Raw genomic sequence first — 18458 nt, forward strand, 5'->3', positions numbered from 1 at the left:
GAATGAAAGGGGGCAGATAGTGAGAGAGACTGTGCAGATAAATCTCATTAACATCTGTGACAGTCTGGCTGAGAAATAGGCATTGCAAGTTCTAAATAAATTTTAGAAAAAATAAAAAGGGAAAACAACCCCCAGGAGCCATAGACAGAAAGTGTTATTTCAGTTGACTGGAAGAAAAGGTGGATCTTTAGAAAGCACAGTGGGTTCTATAAAAGCTGAAATCGGCTCTGTAAATTTTGGTCTTAATGAGAGACCACCAGCCTGTGCAGGAAGGAAGTTGGATGGCAAATCAGGTGTGTATGTGACAGAACAGTTGATGAGGAGCCATGGGATACAGCACTGCAAGTGCCACAGATCACAGCCCATTTGTTGAATTCAGGCTCTGGGTTTTGCCCTTATGCTGCGGAGTTACCAGCACTGCAGTGCTGGCATTGGATCCTAGGGATGTTCTGACTTTGGGAGACACTCCTCAGCTCCCTTCAGTTCTCAGGTCATCGTGACCTGTGCAGCCTCTTGTTACCAGCCTCTATTCCAACTCATGAGCAAGACTGGCAAGTTTTCAAATTATTCCTCTATTTGGGGAAGAAACAGCCTTTTGTGTAGTCTCCATGTAAAACTGCATGTTGGCATTTCAGTGGGATCCAGTGTGGAAGGTCTATGCCAAGAACTGGGGGGAAAAAGGGACAGTCAGTGTGAGCCCAAGACCTTTAGAACAGGATCTGTTCAGGCCATGGTGCTACACAAAACCCGCTGCTCCTCACCTGCTGAAACCTCCACTGACAATTCTTGGGGAGCAGAGGGAGACAGAGCTCCGATGGCCTCCCTTGTGGCCTCACAGCCTTGTTCCTCTGGGCTGAGTGTTGGTGCTCACTGCTGATGTTCATCAGCCCTCTCAGCTCCCTGACCTGACAGACATCGACCCTTCCTCCCCTCCCACAGGTGGATTTGCTGCAGTTTGAAAGCTGGGGCTGTTCAGAGGTGTCAGGAGAAGTGGTGAGGGTACATGAAGGTGAGCACGGCCATCTAATTTTAGCTTACAAATGTCTTATAAGCATAAGTGCCTAAAGGAAGTTAACAAAACAGTAGTTGACAGAGAAAGGTGTACCCGTTAAATTCCTTCTTCATTTAATGCAAATTAAATATTGTCATAAGTAGTAATAGTTGCATGTGTATTTTCCATTCAGGTTGGCTCTATCCAGACAGGCATCTCCAGCAGTGGCTGTGCAGATACCTGAGCTGCATTTAGCAAATGCTTTTGCCATGTGGTCATAGAACTGCAAGTACTGAGCTGTGTCTGAGCCATCATCCTGCAGTGCCCTGGCACTGGGTGAGCACAGACAATCTGTGTGTCAGAGCACTTCAGTGGGGCAAGGCTGAAGTGTGGGATATACACTCAAGAAAATAATTTTATTTTGTGTGCTGAAATAAACTTTGTAAATTTTCTTTTGTGCACTTGATTATTAATAGAGAATCAATATTTTGCTACTTCAACAAGAATGCTTTACTTACTGACCTGCTTCTGTGAAAGTTTATATTCTCTGAGTATAGGATTTAGAATCACAGATTCTGTCTATTGACTGAAACAAAGTGTCTTAATCCCCTCAGTATCTTGCTAATTTCCTTGAAACTTGCCTATGACAGCTATGCAAAACCAGCTGGACAGATAAGAAACTGATAGCCACTGTGTATGTACAGACGGGCTTCAGCTCTAGCCATACAGCAGAGAAGCACTTAGCCATGGTTTGATGTTATTCAGCCTAGTGACAAGCTATGAGCAAGGGCAATTGGTAAATTCTTCTCCCTCATTATAGAATCAGAAAATTGTTAGGGTTGAAAAAGACCCTTATGATCCTTGAGTCCAACCACTGACCTAGCACTGCCAGGTCTACCACTGACCCATGTCCCCAAGTGCCACATCCACACAGCTTTTAAATCCCCCTGGGGATGGTGACTCTACCACTGCCCGGGGTAGCCTCTGCCAGGGCTGGACAGCCCTATCAGGGAAGAAATCTTCCCTAATACCCAACCTAAGCCTCCCTTGGCACAGCTTGTGGCTCATCACTGTGGTTTCCTCTTGTCCTGGCACTTGTTGCCTGGGAGCAGAGTCCAAAGCCCACCTGGCTGTACCCTCCTGTCTTGGAGTTGTGCCCCTGAGCCTCCTTTCCTCCAGGCTGAGCTTCCCCAGCTCTCCCAGCCACTCCTCACCACGTTTGTGCTCCAGCTCCTTCCCCAGCTCCATTCCCTCCTCTGGACACGCTCCAGCCCCTCCATGTCTTCCTTGTTGTGAGGGGCCCAAATCTGACCCCAGGACCTGAGGTGTGGCCTCAGCAGTGCCCAGCACAGACAGATGGTCACTGCCCTGGTCCTGCTGCCACACCATTGCTGGAATAGCCCAGGTGCCATCGGCCTTCTTGTCCCCCTGGGCACACCTGGGTTCGCGTTCAGCTGCTGCCCAGGTCCTTTTCTGCTGGGCAGCTTTCTAGTCCCTCTGCCCCCAGCCTTGTAGCACTGCAGGGAGTTGTTGTGACCTGAGGACAGGACCCAGCACTTCACCCTGTTTAACCTCATACAGCTGGCCTTGGCACATGGATCTGGCCCGTCCTGCCCTCCAGCAGATCAACACTCCCACCCAACTTAGTGTTTTCTGTGACCTGACTGAGGGTGCCCTCAATCCCCTCAGGCCAACCCTTCTCCTTCCCTTTAGCCTGGGTTAGCACTTAGTAGCCAAAGGAAAGGAAGGCACAGGGAAAGACTGAAGTCCTTTTCTCCCCACAGAAGTTCCCTTCCCTCAGTTTTGATTCCCAGCAGGGAACTTTGCTGCAGGGCCCCATAAGCACCAGTGTTGGCAGCACAGCTGTGCGGTGCCTCTGAGGTTAAACAAATGAGCAGTGGGACTGTGACAGGTTCTACTGTGTTTGTAGGACACACAGCTACAGTCTCCATTTTGCATGTCTATATTTCAGTGGTTTCCAGCCAATCTAAAGATATGTTTTCCAGGAAACTTAAGAGAATTCAGTTATGATGACAAAATGTTAAAGGTACAACTTGCAGCAAAATCCCGGAGCTCTTCAGAACCTCTTCTGCTCTGTTTTGTGGTTCATGAGGTGATTAATCCCAGGGACCCTGCCTTCCCAGCTGCCTCGCCTCATACAGAAGTTTAAGCCTGTGTCTGTGTTGCAACTTCAGCATAGGGGATAATGGTTCCTAATTGTTGAGTTGCACATTGAGTGCAGTAAATGCTGACCTCTCTTTGCAGCACTGTGCCACAGAAGGAATGGTTTTCATGTTGAAATCCAATTGGAGTTAACTGTAATGCTTCATGCATCATTTTAATGGCACTCTCAAAAAGCCTGGTATCTCGGTATGTCATTATCTCAGACTCTGCAGTTGTTGTTTCTTATTTAAATGTCGTATCTCACTTGAGATTTAATGTAATTAGAACCAGCCTGTGGAAAAATCTTTTTCTATTATGTCTTAGCTATTGTTCCAGTCAAGATGGTAAAGCAAATCAAACAGGATATAATGAAAATGATAAAACCATTTGCGAGAGGCAGTTTTCCTGAGGGAAGCAAAAGGCAGCACCACTTTTCATTTTGCTTTGTAATTCTAAACATGGTATGGGCCTGGAGTGACTCCACTGAGACTGGTCCAATACACCTGAGAGCAGAGACAGGTACAGCTGGCAGGAATCTGCCTTGACTGATACAATAGGGAACCAGAAGCACCGTAGCAATAAGCTTTTTCCACTGTAATTGCTGCTGTCCCAGCTTGTTCAGCCAGCTAGGTCTGCTTGCCAGCCAAGGTATGTGTGAAGGAGCTGGGCCTGCAGTAATAAACATCTTACGTTGTTAATTTTTCCTCGAGCTACAGCATCCTGGATGGGAGGTACGTCCAGAGTGTGGTGTCTGCAAAGGCACTCGTACCCAAAGCCTGAGTGTAACACATGTCTCCAGCAAGAATTGGTGTTCCCAGTGCAGAAGGATAGGGAAAAGAATGTCAGGGGCTTTCTTGGTCTGGCTTGGAGGCCACATCACAAGGCAAGAGCCCTCACTGCTGTCTCTGCTGGGTGATTTCTGAGCAGTTCAGGTGTTGTTGCTCCACATCTCTTTGCTTTTCTCTTAGGTGTATAATTTGATGTCAAAGCTGTTTTGCAATATCTTTTCTCTTTTGTGCACAAGCCACTTGTGAACAGGCTTTTGTATTGTCAGCATGTATTACAGAAATCTATATTCATTCTCAGCAGTATTGATAAACTTTAGGTCTGAGAGGCTCGATCAAGGGCTGTGTGCAATGGATGGAGCTCAACATGCAGTGCTTGCACAGGATGCTGACAGGGCTTTCAGTCTTGCTATTTTAGTGCCCAGCAGCTGTGAGGGGATGGATCGAGTGTCCAGTGGCACAAAGCCTCTCCAGCCAGGCAGCCATGTTTGGCTCCTGCTCTGGTGTTGGGTTTACCTGGGACAATGGGCTTTGAGGTGCAGAGTGCAGCCAGCTGAATCTGTCTGCATGCAAATGTCAGAAGCAACAGATCAGTCTTCTTTTTTAAAAGCCAATGATGTAAAAATTCAAAGGATCAAAATTCAAGTAATTCAAATGATGAAAAGAAATCATTAGTTTAATACCTGCAAACTATCGTGTAGCTTTAGATGGAATGAAAACAGAAAATCTACCTGAAAAAATTCTCTTTTATTGTAGGTTTCTGGGTTTGGTGCTGATTAATTTATAGATCACCTGTGCACAAGTTTGCCTTTTCTGTTGCCTTGATCTCTTTGGAATTGAAGAAACAGTAGTTTCTTCCTCTCCCCTTCTCCCTGTTCCTTTCATGTAAAGAAATGATTAAATACTCAGAGTACAAATGCTGCACATGAATATTTATAAGAACTTTCATAACATTTAGCGAGGCAATGCTTCATGACTGTCTCTTTCTGAATGCACATAAGAAAGTACCATAATTTCTTCGAAGCTGCACTGAGTCCTTATTTGCTACTGGGTTGGCAGGAGCTGGAGGCTCCTTGGGGCTGCAGTCATTGATGATGACAAAACACAGAGATCATTGGGGTGTTTCCTACTTTTCTGTTAAAGCACTTGGCTTGTGTTTAATACCTCATAAGAACACATTTTTCATGCATCATTTACATTTAAGTTGCAGAAAATTGCTAGGTAGAAATCTTGCTACTGGCATTGCATAAATACCCTATTCCTGTGTTGATACTTTGGTCTCGGAAGGAACAGAGTTAAATGTCTTCTGCTTGGAATACTGACACTGTGGGACAATTGAGTGGCCCTGGAGCACACTCTGCAAAGCACTTGAAGGGTCCTCCTGTTAATGCAGAAGTGTTTTAACCTCCACTTCTCTGCGTATTGTCTCTGTGGAGCAGGGCATCCTGTGCATACCTAATTGCCTGTGTAATGCCTCAGAGTGTTGTCACACACCCACTTCTAAAAAGCACATGGAAACTAGTAGCTCTTAATAGCAGATTTATCCCCTTGACATCCTGAAAGAATTTAGATCAGATTAAGCACAAGAGGAGAAAGAAGAAAGGCTTTAGGAATAAACAGAAGGGAGAGGGGGTTAGAGTTGTGATTTGTTAAAGCTGAAGATAATTTTAGAACTGGGTTTGGAAGTTCGTTGCTCATAATCTTGTTATAACCTCTCTCCTTCTCCCTTATAAAGTAATTGCCATAAATTGCATGTTCTCACGTCCACAAGGTTACTATATGGATTGAAGACTTACAGTGTTTCTTTAAAAGCTGGAGTGCATTATCTGGATTGGAAGTTACCTGTTGGAATTTTGTACATGATATGTGGGTCTGTGTGATGTGGTGACCGTCTCAAACAGGGTGGTGAAATGCCCCCAGTGCTAGGGCTGGTACACCAGACCCACTCAAGGGCAGCATGGGAATCATTCCCAAAGCCAATGCTGTGGGAAAAGGCCCGTGATCTCCTGTGGAGTCTGCTAGAGCAGGTGTCCAGAAGGGTCTGGCTGGGTGTTAGCACATCCTCCCCAGTAGGTTCTGACAGGTTGCTATGGGATGGCTTTAAACAATCTGGAGTTTAACATCTTTCACTCAAAAAACTGGCTAAGTTTATTCTTCCTGGAATTCATTAATAGTATAATTTTTGTAATCATATTTTCTCAGTTTTAAGTCCCCTTTTATCTGGTCACACTTACTTTAGCTTTCTGCCTGTGATGTGTATGTCTTTTGTAGTTCTCAATCTGAATATCTCAGAATATCCCAACAGATCTAATACTTGTATTTTCTTCCCATTGGGTGTTTGTTTATAAATATGTCTAATATGTACTTCTCTGCTACAGCAGTATGCAAACTATAGAGGTGTATTTTTAAAGAAGGCACTATTTATATGACTTTAACCCCTGAATTACTACTTAACTTTCAGATAGTGATTTTTATCTCCTTCTCAGATTTTTTGGGCACAGTAATTGTTAGAATTATTTTCATAAGTAGCAAAGGACAACTGAAGGAGACTATCAAACAGTTTGGTTTACATTTCAATTAAAGCTGTACACTTGTGGTATTACATTTATCATTCAATATTACAATAATAATATTGAAAGAAAATAATGCTCTCCGTTGTGCTTTAATTGTGCAAAACTGTTGAACCTGATGCATGACCTCTGAGCATGTGAGAGTCAGAACTTGGTTACCTCTGTAGGAAAAGTATGTACTCACCTGAGAACTCTTGGAGTGTGTTTAGCAGCAGGCATGATGCTGGATTTTGGGATAATGCTCCCATGTTTGCATCTACAAGGAAACAAAGGTATTGTCCACATTGGTGTGGAGCATCTCAACAAATCCACCCAAACAGATTAAAAAACTGTAGTCCTTGGACAATAATAAGTACAAGAGTTTTCAAATCACAGTTTTCATAGGGGAGATCAAAATTTGGTTTAAAAAAAAAAATAGTATTACAGCTCTTCCTAATTTATTTCTTTGCACTGAATTTTTAGTAAAAATGAAGTGTGCACCAGGGAATGCATAAGCATATCAAGTGGTAAAGTTCCAGGGACCTTTAGAGACTTTCATTTGTCTCTGGATCCTGGCATATTAAAGGTTCATGGAGATTTGAGGCAGAATTTATTTTACTACTTCTACAGAGCCTCAGACTGAAATCCTCCATCATACCCTATGAAACAAAGCCCCTCACTCAAGTAGGGAACTTGCTGCTATAGCTTCATATCTTACTGAAAACCAGTGACTGCAGACACCCCATTGCTGACACGGAGGCACTGGGCAGGGTGAGGGATCTGCCTTTGCCTCCTTTAGCTCAGGCATTAATGATGCTGCTGCCTCACTTCAGCAGGCAGCCATCTCATTATCTTGGTGAAGTCTCCTCTGCCCTTTTCCTTTCCAGTTCTTCTTTCTCCAAGTTTAGCAAGTAATTAAAAGAGTACAGTGGCTGAGGAGTGAAAACGGAATTTTTCCAAATGCTGTTCCTTGTAAAATGTAATACATCGCCCACACATCCCAGGACAGTGATTGAAGATCTCGTCACATTTGTCTTACTTGAGATTTAAGCAAAATCATCTGCTGAACATTTCAGTCTATCCATGTGCATTACAATTCATCCAGGCTCCCTGAAAAGAAAAATGGGAAAATAAGACATGGTTAATGTAGCGGTCTTTATGTGGAGAGAACAGATTTAACTTAGGACATTAGAGCTATAGGCTCCAGTCTATCTCCTGACTACACAATGCTAATTAGCATTATGGGCCCATCCTTTTGTTAAGTGTGTTGAATTATCTCAGCCTTGGAAGAGCTCTGGGCTGGAGCAGCAGTGCAGTGTGTTGGGGCTGCCTGGTGTTTGGCACTGGCTGGGGCTGGCAGCAGAGCAGGAGCAGCGCTGGGCTGGAGTGTGGCTGCTTGGGCACCTGCGTCCTGACAGGGGAGGGGAGGGGAAGGGGCTTCTCTTGGAACCCAACCAAACCTTGTTTTGGCACAGCCACAGGTGAGTGGAAGTCGTGCAGAACTGCTCCTTACAACCCCTGTCTCTCCACTTTTCTCTTTACTCTTCCTGTTCCTGCAGTACCATAGGGAAGTAAGGAAATTACTTTGCTCTCTCAAGAAAGGAAGGAGAAACAAATATTTTTATGTAGCAAAAATTTTTGTATTAACATGTATTTTGAAGACCTGCACAGCACAGAGCAGATCTGCTTCAGTTTCTCAGCACTGCTGTAGGAAGCAACCAAGAAGGCCAGTCCTATACCTGTATCCAGGCAGCTGATAAATCTCATGTTACTGAATCTTCACCATTTTTGATTTTTTTTTTTTTTTTACATACTGCATTCTGGCATCCCAACACAAGTCTTCTGCCTTTATTGAGTTTGACATACTGCAATTTCTCTCAAAATTAAGGCTTTGGGATCCCTGTTAACATACCAGGTTTCAACAAAAGGCTTTATAAAACAGCTGACTTTAAAAGCTGAGTGATTGTCAGACGAGAAATGATTTGTACTTGAAACAGTCATAGAAGGTGAAGTTAGTAGTGACTCATTTTCTGGTTATGCCAAAAATTATTTCTGCAAATCACTGAAATCCAAAAAATTTAGAATTTAATCTTTATTCAGATTACTCAGACTGGTTTTTCTGTCGAATAACTGCTGGATACTATTGCAAACAAAAGGCTTGCTTTTTAAAACAGCTTTAAAATAAAACACAAATTCATTGTATTTGAAAAACCATGTTTCCTGTCGTCCTCGTGCCTCTTTACGTCGTCTTTGCAGATGCTGGATTTTTAGTGAGGTATAAATAGGTAACTTGGTTAACAAGTATACAAAAGGCTAAGTTAACTTTTAAATCTAGTATGTTTTAATTTCATTTTTCTGTGTTGTTACTGAGAAACCAAAATGATGAAAATGCAGTGTATGTTCTGTGGGTTAGGCCTGGCTATGGGTGACAGGTCTGAAACTGGTGGTAGGTAGGAGGCTGTTACTGAGCAGGATGCTCTGTATTAATCTTTGTCCTAAAATTAGTCAGGGTTTTTTATGAACAGTCTGAAAGAAAATATAAAAAGGGAGAGTAGGAGATTTGAAAGCAGAAAAATGCACTGGCTATACTGGAAAAAAAAGATGGAGGAAATACATATTATTTGTTATGTATGACTGTAAACTGGGAATAGAAGAGTTCAGGCCAGGCTTGCCTGATTGCACCGAGAGAAGTGAAGATCCTCAAAAGCTTGTGGAAGGCATGAGCACACCATTATCATGAGTCCTGGCTAACAGTCTGGGCTGAAAAGGACAGTGCCTGGACTCCATGTGTGGAGGGATCTATTTCAGGAGTGGCAGGGTTTGTTCTGTTGTGTTTGTCCCCAGTGTGAAGCTTCAGAAACACTGCATTGTCTTTGAGAGAGCAACAGCCCAAGGATGCTGCTAACAATTCACAAAAGTCACTTGTGGTTAAAGGTTTGGGCAGCTTTCTTTCCAGAGAAGGCTAGAGAGCTCAGTTTATTCATATTTCGATTTTAAAATAGCAAAGTAGAACCAGTAGTGCTTCTGAAGTATGGGGGCAAAAGCGATGAGTAACGGCAGCGTTGATGGCTGTCACAGTCACCATGGCAACCCATTGGCCACTGGTTGGGATCCCATCCCCTGTTTATGTAACCATCACATAACATATGCCACCACGACTAATTAAGCCAAGGTTGAGCCCATAACCTTGAAATCTGCCATTACCTCCTTTTTTTCCTGTATAAATTGCAAGGTTAAGCACTACAGAGAGTGTGGAGTCTCTTCTATGACCATCCTGGGGAGACCCGGCATAAAATTCACCTTTGTTTGCAGAGTGGTGGTGAAGCAGTAGCAAGGAAGCCTGATTTGTATTCCTGAGCAGTTTTCCTTTTGCAGTGGAATATGGTGTTGTCTCCTGAGCAGTCTGTAGAGACCCAGGACCTCAGCAAGGAGCAGTGGGCAGTTTTCCTGGTGCTGTGCAACTTGATGCTGCTGATGTGGCTATTGTCTCAGACTGCTTCTTATTATAAACAATTTACTTCCAAATGCCACAGTGTTGCACATGGCAGGAATAAACCTCCCTCAAGACCCTCCAAGAGAGCAGGTAATAGCAGCCTTTCCCATTTCACTCAGAATGGCAGTGACAAAACGTAATTGCCCTGGGCTTGGTGTGGTTCCTGGTGTGGGCTTGTAGCAGCCCTGTTTGCTAATAAAGTATTCTGTCATAAAAATCTCATTTTGAAAGGCAAGGAATTCAGATGAGTGTGGTTCTGCTTTTACCTTCAGACCCCTGTGGACTGGTATTGAGTCATCTCAGCAGTACAAGAGTAGAAAATTGACATTGTGTTTTTTCTGGCTACAAAAAGATTTGCATTCTCAGGATTCTGTCAAGCACAAGTAGCAAAATTTATGTTTGGCAATCAGCTCCTTTAGGAAAACATTTCTATCTGTAAAGAGGAACTAAAGAAAGAGAATTGAATGTTGGTGATGATTTTCTTTCTCTTTGCTTTGCTAGAGCTCATTTGCTGTGCTTCAGCTTTGTTGTTTCCTGCTGTGTCCTGATCCAGGAGTGAGCGCTGGCTGGGCTGCAAGCTTGGCGTTCCCAGGTATGATGAGCAGCCTCTTAATTAGTGCCCAGTGTGGGACAGCCTGGCTGGGCAGAGGTGGCAGGACCAGCTGCAGGGGTGTGCCAGGCTGGGCTCTGCTGCTGTGGCTCTGTGATAAGCCACCTCTGGTTTTTAGGTGCCGGATGCAGCTGGCTGCTCCTGCTGCCCACAGAGCAGATGGGCTCCCAGGGCAGGTTCTTCCTGCCTGAATCAGCCTGCTTGGGAGCAGCAAGCAATTCCTGCTTCCCCTTTGCTCCACTTACAGCACTGGCTAAAAATTATAGAGGTTTACACACTTGATAGGTTTAAACATCTGTCTGTGAAAACGCAGGGTATTTCTTCTCTCATGGAGTAAATTGAGCAAATTCCCCAGCTGCAAAAACCAGTCATTGACTGTAAAGATAAAAACTAACACAGGATTTCTGTTGTATTTCCTTTCTGATTCTGTCCTTGATTATATTTAATGATGCCTTCACTGCATAGTTCTTCCGTGTGTGGGTTATTTTAAAGTATGGAATCAGATTTTGGGAACTAGAATAAATTACTGGGGTTTTGTTGGGGTTTTTTTCCTGCCCTACATCTTGCCTCTTTTGGTAGCCTTAGAAGCTGGTTACTGACTGTTAGATGTCCTGGGTTTGGCTGTTAGTCCTTTTCTGTCACTGTGAAGGGAAACGGCTGCACACAGAGCCCCCATGATGTGCCTGGAACACTGGGGTGTTGTGGACTGGCAGGCACAACACTTAATCATCAGAATAAGGAAAAAATCAATTCTCATTATGTATGCTAAAAGCATCCAATGCCAGTACCTCCTAATTCCTTTTTTGAATTTCATCTATGCTGGTGCTTTTTATCCCTAATAACATTCTTATCAGTGGTGGCTTGCCATTTTATGGGGATGGATTTTAGGCAAAGCATAAGGAAAATAAGCAAAGAAATTATCTGCTGTAAACTTCAACACTAGTAAACATTAATATCTTTAACCTTGTGACTTGGAGCTCATCACTCATTTCATTGCTCTGGCTTATGACTGCAGATTAAAATTTCTTACATTCATCTTGCCTGGTGAAGTAGCTTATTGGGATGAATAAATGACATCCTAATTAGAAGAGTAGCCTGAGTGAGAGTAAGCTGTTGGATCCAGCTTTGATGGTCAAAAAATTACCTGTAGCTAGTTTCTCAAGATTATCAAAGAGGCCCTCAAATTAGAATGTGTCTTTGATCATAGATGTGAGGAACAAGGCAAAATGAGTGCACCAAGCAGATGGCAGTGGGAGGAGATGGTTGCTGTGGAATGGGAAACTGGAGATTTTACAAAGATTCAGGCCCTTTCCAGGCATTGCTCTACCACATAGTGAATGAGTTAGCAGTATAGGGCTTATTTTTATTTATATTTTCCACCATAAACTAGTAATGTATGTGTCTTCAAAAGTTAGATTGATGAGGTTAGTTTTAGAGAAAAATCCCTTCTCTATCATTCCTCTGTAACCTTACCCTGATTTTTCTATCCTGTGGTGTGACGAGCTTCAAACTACTAATCTTTCCTAAGACTTCCATCTGGCTTCCTTACCTTGGTAATTACCACTGCCTGCCTTGGGTATTGCTGTGGATTTGTCCAGATCCCTGCAGGACCTGTTGGTGTGACACAGTCCCTTGGCCCAGGTACCTGACAGCCTGAGGCCCCCGCTGCCCAGTATCAAACATGATCATGAAGTCACAAAAGGTAGAAGACAAGGAATGATCCAGGACTGAGTTATAAGTCTGGGACAAGAGTGACAAGGTGTGGGAGGAGGAGAGAAAGGCCTGACCTTACCACTGGGAGATGATGGGATATCAGTGTTCTTGCGCCATTTGGTTGTTTTGCTGTATCAAACTAAACCCACTGGAAGTAAAGAGCAGGATCTGATAAGAGGAGAAGCAGTCAGGCCCAGCCTCCAGCAGTCCCTGCTGCCCAGACTTCTCCAATGGACAGCACGAGAACAATCTGTTAATGAGCAAATCCTCTGCTCCACTGAAATGGTTAATGCTGTTTTTAAGCACTGAAATTGGGAGCTTTGGGTTTACCCCACCTCATAGAACTGTCAGTGGCTCATCCCACGTATAAATGTGTGGTTGTTCCTCTGAATCCATTGACCCCTTGATCTCAGTGCCAGCTTGTTTCAGGAAGCATTTTATGTGGAATCATTTTCTTTTTGGAGATGTAAATATGCTGCATTGAGTTTATTGCCTTTTTTTGAGATAGACACTAAATGGGAACACCCAGTCTGTCGTCTTTATGTGACGGATCATTTAATATACTATTACATTATTTTATTTGTCTCAAATCTGAACTAAACTATCCTAATCTTTTTGTTTCACTGAAGGGATCAAAAGCTTTCCATATTAAAATATTTTTGTGGCTGTTTTATGCAGCATTTCTTCCTGAGATGTCATAAATAGAACTGAGCACAATACTCAGTAAGTCATGTCATTGATTTTCTCACACAGAAAGCATGTAATCTGCTGGTTGCCTGGCGTTTTCTGTGACACCATTTGCATGTCCTGCCATTAGAAATTGGAGAGAACTTCTTCAAAGCTTAAAATAAAATTGTGCCATTTCTCTTTTGCCCTTTGGTTCATTGTTTGGTAGGAAGAGCAGGTTTCCTTCCCAGAAGTCATGATAAAAAGCACATCCCTTCACCCTGTGCTGTACTGATGCCTGGTTCTGATAGAGGACTGGATAACTTTGCATAGCTCAGCCACCTGATTCCTGAATTTCTCCACAATTCTTGGCTCTACACAGTCCAGCCTTGCTGTGCTGTTGCTTGTAATTTATCAGTTATTTTTAATACCTCATTTTTTTTATAATGCATCATTGTGGTTTATTTTTAAACTTAATTCTGCCAAGTCTTTATTTAGTGACTCCTAAGGCTCCTGGGGGGATTGAGACCACTGGAGGGTGCCCACTGTGCTGTACCCTCTGTGTTGTAGCTGATCTTACCCTGGCTGGGAGCCAGCCCCTCCCTCCTGAGTTCTCTGCCCTGACACCACCAGTGTGTCTTTGGCTACTTTTTAGTCAGTTCTTTCCCATCCTTTCCAATGCCATTTTGTATTTTGCTATCCACAAGTTATTTGTGCAACTGAAATGGATTGGGGGGAGGGGTCAGGTTTGGCACTTGTGGGTTTTGCTGCATCAGATTGTTCAGTACTAAGATCTTTGGAGCCAGGGGCTGCAGTAGTGCAAGGGAGAGAGGTTTAAGCAAACAGAAGTTGCAGAATTGCTGGACTCCACAATCCAGTGATGATCCACACTCTTTTCCTTCTCAAGCTGTGCTCAGCAGAAGGATAACCCCAACTGTTACCAGGTTTCTGACTATAAAAGCACTATAATGTTTCTCAGGTAATTGCTTTTTTGTGTGTTGTGAGCACATTCTGGAGAGGTTTGGTAAAGTTCATTCTGCTCCACATGAGTGTTTGCATGTGCTTAAAGAAAAGGAAAAAAAGATCAAAGGGCAGAATTTCAAGTGAGCCCAGGAAGGGTAAATCAAAGATAATTAAATTGGTCAAGAGATAGTCATACAGGTGCACTTTTAAGATGCTGTGAAGGGCTTAATTTTCATCATTTTCCTTAAATAGAGTTGGGAGAAACTGAAATGCACTGGAATTGAGGATATTTTTTTGAAATTATTATTATTGTGCTTTTTCCTGTCAGCTGATACGCTTACCCTTAATTTGCTGCTAGGTCTTAGAATCTTGTACAGCCATTTTTAGAAAGCAAACAATTTATAGTCTGGCTTACCTCACTTTTCATAAAGTAAAAAATAAAAATTCGTTTTCCATGTAAATAAAAAAGTATTCCTAAAGAAGATACTGTACAGCCTTGTCTGAGTGATCATTATTATAAGAATTTATATATGTCTAAATGGACCTTATAAATTTAAAATGTTATTAATGCTAAATGATGATTTTTTTTTTTCCCCCAAAAGGAAAAAAATTCTCCAGTTAAGAATGTCAAGAATTCTTATTACTGGGACTCAAAAGAGTTCATATTCAAACACCTGCCTTGGCTGGCCCGTTGGGCCCCAGCACCAAAGGGCAGAGCTTGGCCTCATTACAGCTTCGTGTGTTCCCTGTGTGATGATGTAGAATCTATTCAGATTACCTGGGCAGATCCCGAGGATATTCCTTGCCTTTTCCTTGCTCTGTGGCATTATCTCTTTGGGTTAGGTAAATTGCAAAGAAATGCCTGTTTTCTTCTAAAGCATCACAGATTGTCTAGCCCTGGGCAGATTTATGCTCCAGTTTGTTGGTTATTTCTATTATTTTTTATCCTTGCAAGTTTTAGTGAAGAAAAAACCCCACATTTAAAGGTTTCCTTCCCTTACTTAGTATTCTGAAATATTTATGTCATTTGAACTCTTTTTAAAGGAGAAAAAATACAGTGTGAGACATTAAAACAGGAAAAATAACCCTATCTACAGCAAGATAAAACTTTTCTTTTTTAACAAAAGTGATAATGCCCAGCATTTATGGAAATGTCCATCTGTGCACTCTGCCAGAGTCAGAGCTCTGGCTTGGTACTGCAATGAGCTGATATTTAGCAAATATCCTTCACTTTGGGAATAAAGTTGTGCCAATCCATAATGCTGCTTGCTATTCTTTAGTTTCATGGGTTTTCCTGGCATACCATGAGTGAAGTGAGTGCTTGACACTCTCTGGGAGCATTTCCACAGCCCATTGCCACCCAAGCAGGACCTGCATGAGTCTCAGTTTTGAAAACAGTCTGTGAAAATGTTTATGATTACTTTAAAATTTAAAAGAAACAGAAATCAAATACTGGCAAAGAATAACATCACTTTATCCCTGCTATGGGAGATGTGCACTATCGTTTATGATGATCAGTGACTGTCCAGATGCCTGTAAGTGGTTCAGACAAACCACAAAGCCGTGGTGGTTTTGTGGCCTTTGGGCACTCCTGTATAGGAAACCCAGGTTGGATTCCTACTGCTGATTTTTTCAGTCTGAGGACATGCCTGGCAGTGGCAAGAGGTTTGTGGTTGTGCAGCAGCACTTGATGGGACTGGTGCTGAAGAAGGCTGATCAATGCAGTTTATCCTGCAGCATAAAAATCGCAATCCTGTTGTCAGGGACAGCAGCACTAAAGGTAAATGGCTTTTCCCTGGAGGAGGACAAACCAAAGGAAACCTGTGTCAGGACGTGGTGATCCCAGAAAAGACCAGAGGGTGCTGGTTACCAGCTCAGGAAAATCCCAGCTTTTCAGTGGGGGGAGTTTTCCGCAGCACACAGCATTGCAAACACGTGTCTAATAGGTGCATTCATTTTCATATGCTCGTTCATTGAGCAGGCCTGATTAATTAGTGCATGTCACCATCTGGTACTTACCAAGACTATTCATTTTTAAAATGTTGAAATTGTAGGGAATGTTGCACACCAATTAAGTTCCTTTTAATTGGATTATTTTAGTATAAAGTAGTACTGGAGAAGGCCTTCATTGTGATTCAGCCAGCATGCATCCAAAGGAGACCTGCCAGCCTGAAATTACCTAGAACAAAGGCAAAATGCCTGAAATGCATGTTTATTACTATCTTCATGCACTCAGCAAAGATGATGTCAACAAATAAAAGAGCCAGAGAAACACTTCTGCATTGCTGTGCAAGCTCCCTGACATGAGGGTATCTCAGTTGATCTCTGCTTCATCTTTGCACTGCAGCTCCGAATCTGTCATCTTCTCCCTCTGATCCAAAAACTAAAATATGCTTTTGCCTTCCTGACTGCTTGATACCAACTCAACCAGGGCCAGGCTTAGCCCTCCTGTGCACAGTTGTGTACCTGCTGGAATGAGGAGCATTAGTCTCATATACACAAAGGATGATTTGGCCTTTAAGGCTGATAAATTATCTGTGCTGATTCAACCATTTAGTGAATGAAGTATCACGATCTGCTGTTGGGAGCAGAAGTTGTCTGTCTGTTCTTGCTCCTGACACTGACTCACTGGGTGAATTTTAGTTCCTTAACGTCACAGCACTGCAGTGGTTCCCTGTATAAATTGTCAATAGTTCTGTTTATCAACTTACATAAAAGGCTTTGAGATACAGGGATGAAACGCAGACTGTTGATGTTACGGATTTGCTATTAATACTTTCTTTACAAGTCTAATGCTGTTTTGTAAGTAACATCTGCAGTTGTCATTGCCTTGCTTTTGCGTAGATTGAGTGTCTTCAAATAAGTTTTGTCATCTGAACTACTCATTTCAGAAGAGCCAGGAGCTCTTCAGGGAGCACATTCCTGTTCCTTAGCAAGTACATGGAACATCAGTGGAAGCAGGGAAGTTAGGGAAGAAAAGATACTTGGTCACTTGCAGCTGAAGGGATCCGAGGTGTGACTGCCTGGGTCTCTCGTTGCCCTGCTTTGTTTTGGAAATAGTGTAGGAATCCAGCAACGAACAATGTCAGGGTGATTTTCTTCTTGTATCTGTGTGCATTTTCAGTCCCTTCGATGGCCTCTGCTGCCCCCTGCCATGCTGCAGCTGCTGGTGACAGCCATGGGAGCAACAGCCTACTGAAAGATTTCATTTCTCTTATCACTCCTAATCACTCTCACCATAATTACCACTCATAATAGGGAATCTGTAGTTGAAAAAGTAAATTTTCTTTTTTAAAGGAGAGGAAAGCAGCAGAAAGATTGCTTTTAGTTGTACAGCAAGGAAGAAACTGACTTTTTTTTTAGAACGCAAATGCTTGCTTCGACATATAAAGGTCACTGTGGGTTTAATTTGAAATAGCGTAGGAGTGCTTCTGATTTCAAAGTACAAAAGTAGCACAGTGTTGGAATTGTTTGGGTTGTTTCCTTAAGATCCATTTCCTCTTGTTGGAAGGTGGTTGTTTCCTCTGTGGTGCAGCTGCAGGCAGTTTCAGGGCAGGCGACAGGAACTGCTTGTCCTGCTGTGCCCGAGCCAGTTGGAAACCCAGCTGGGGTTCACAGACCCAGGAAGTCAGTGACTCTTCTGTTCCAGACTGTCACAAATCATCCTAGGGATCAAGGCTGTGTTCAAACCAGTTTTATTGGCTATTGGAGACCAAAAGAGCTAAAATAACTACACATGGCTTACATATATTCTGTGTACAGGTTCCACATCTGCATTTCCACAATCACCAGGTGTGTGACTGTTAAGGTAAATTGCTGCAGGCAGCACTGCTGCTACATGGCAGGGAGTGTTTTAGGATCAAGTACAGAGCTGTATTTGTGACTCCCACTGGAGAACTGTGGTTCTGCTGAGTTTCCTGTAGTTCCCATTCTCATGTTGAGTGTAACCCTCCTTTGGCTTAGAGGAAGTGTCAGCATCAGTGTCAGAACAAAGGAGAGTGAACAGTGTGTTGTGACACAGCCAGTGGTGACACATCAGGATGTAGCCACAGGAAGGCAGGCAGTGCAGAGCTTTCTCAGTGCTCCCCTGTTCCTAGCAGAAAATGCTTAACCTGGAACACCATAAAGCTGCCTGCCTTGTGATGGGATTCTAGAGCAAGTGCAGCTTATGCAATTTCAGAGAAATAAGATCACATGGGTAAATCTTAAAACCCACACACAAGCACTAACCCTTTTGTTTAAATTGGTTGTTCAGAGTTTTTATGTGATGGAGAAATACATTTTCTAAGAAAGCATTTAGTTTAGATTCCCATTAATGTAACTTTACTCCTTTTATTTGTTAAACACATGAAAAGAGGGAGCTAACCAGAGTATAAAATTCTTGTACATGCTCTTTCTCTGGCTTTAGGAGAACTATTTCTTAATGTAATTTTTCTGCTTACAGTGTATGGCCTTGTAAAGTGTTGAAGCAACAAATCATGAGAGAGATCAAGAAACATACAAAGGCATTTTACTCTGTATATGT

General features: G+C 42.8%; 1 protein-coding gene across 5 annotated transcripts in view; it reads left to right on the top strand.

The window, feature by feature from the left end:
- PEAK1 (pseudopodium enriched atypical kinase 1) overlaps positions 1-18458 on the top strand; it is a 110178-nt gene that overhangs the window by 54244 nt on the left and 37476 nt on the right. The window contains exon 3 of one of the 5 annotated variants that reach the window (XM_042021794.1): positions 10483-10573. The exons of the other annotated variants lie outside the window; for them this stretch is intronic. The gene's annotated coding sequence lies outside the window, so the exon portion shown is untranslated. The remainder of the gene's footprint in view (positions 1-10482; positions 10574-18458) is intronic. 5 annotated transcript variants of the gene reach the window in all.

The sequence above is a fragment of the Corvus kubaryi genome, unplaced genomic scaffold (assembly GCF_017639235.1).
Source record: "Corvus kubaryi isolate FWS band 111438036 unplaced genomic scaffold, C.kubaryi_AGA036_p1.0 37172, whole genome shotgun sequence".
Classification (NCBI taxonomy): domain Eukaryota; kingdom Metazoa; phylum Chordata; class Aves; order Passeriformes; family Corvidae; genus Corvus; species Corvus kubaryi.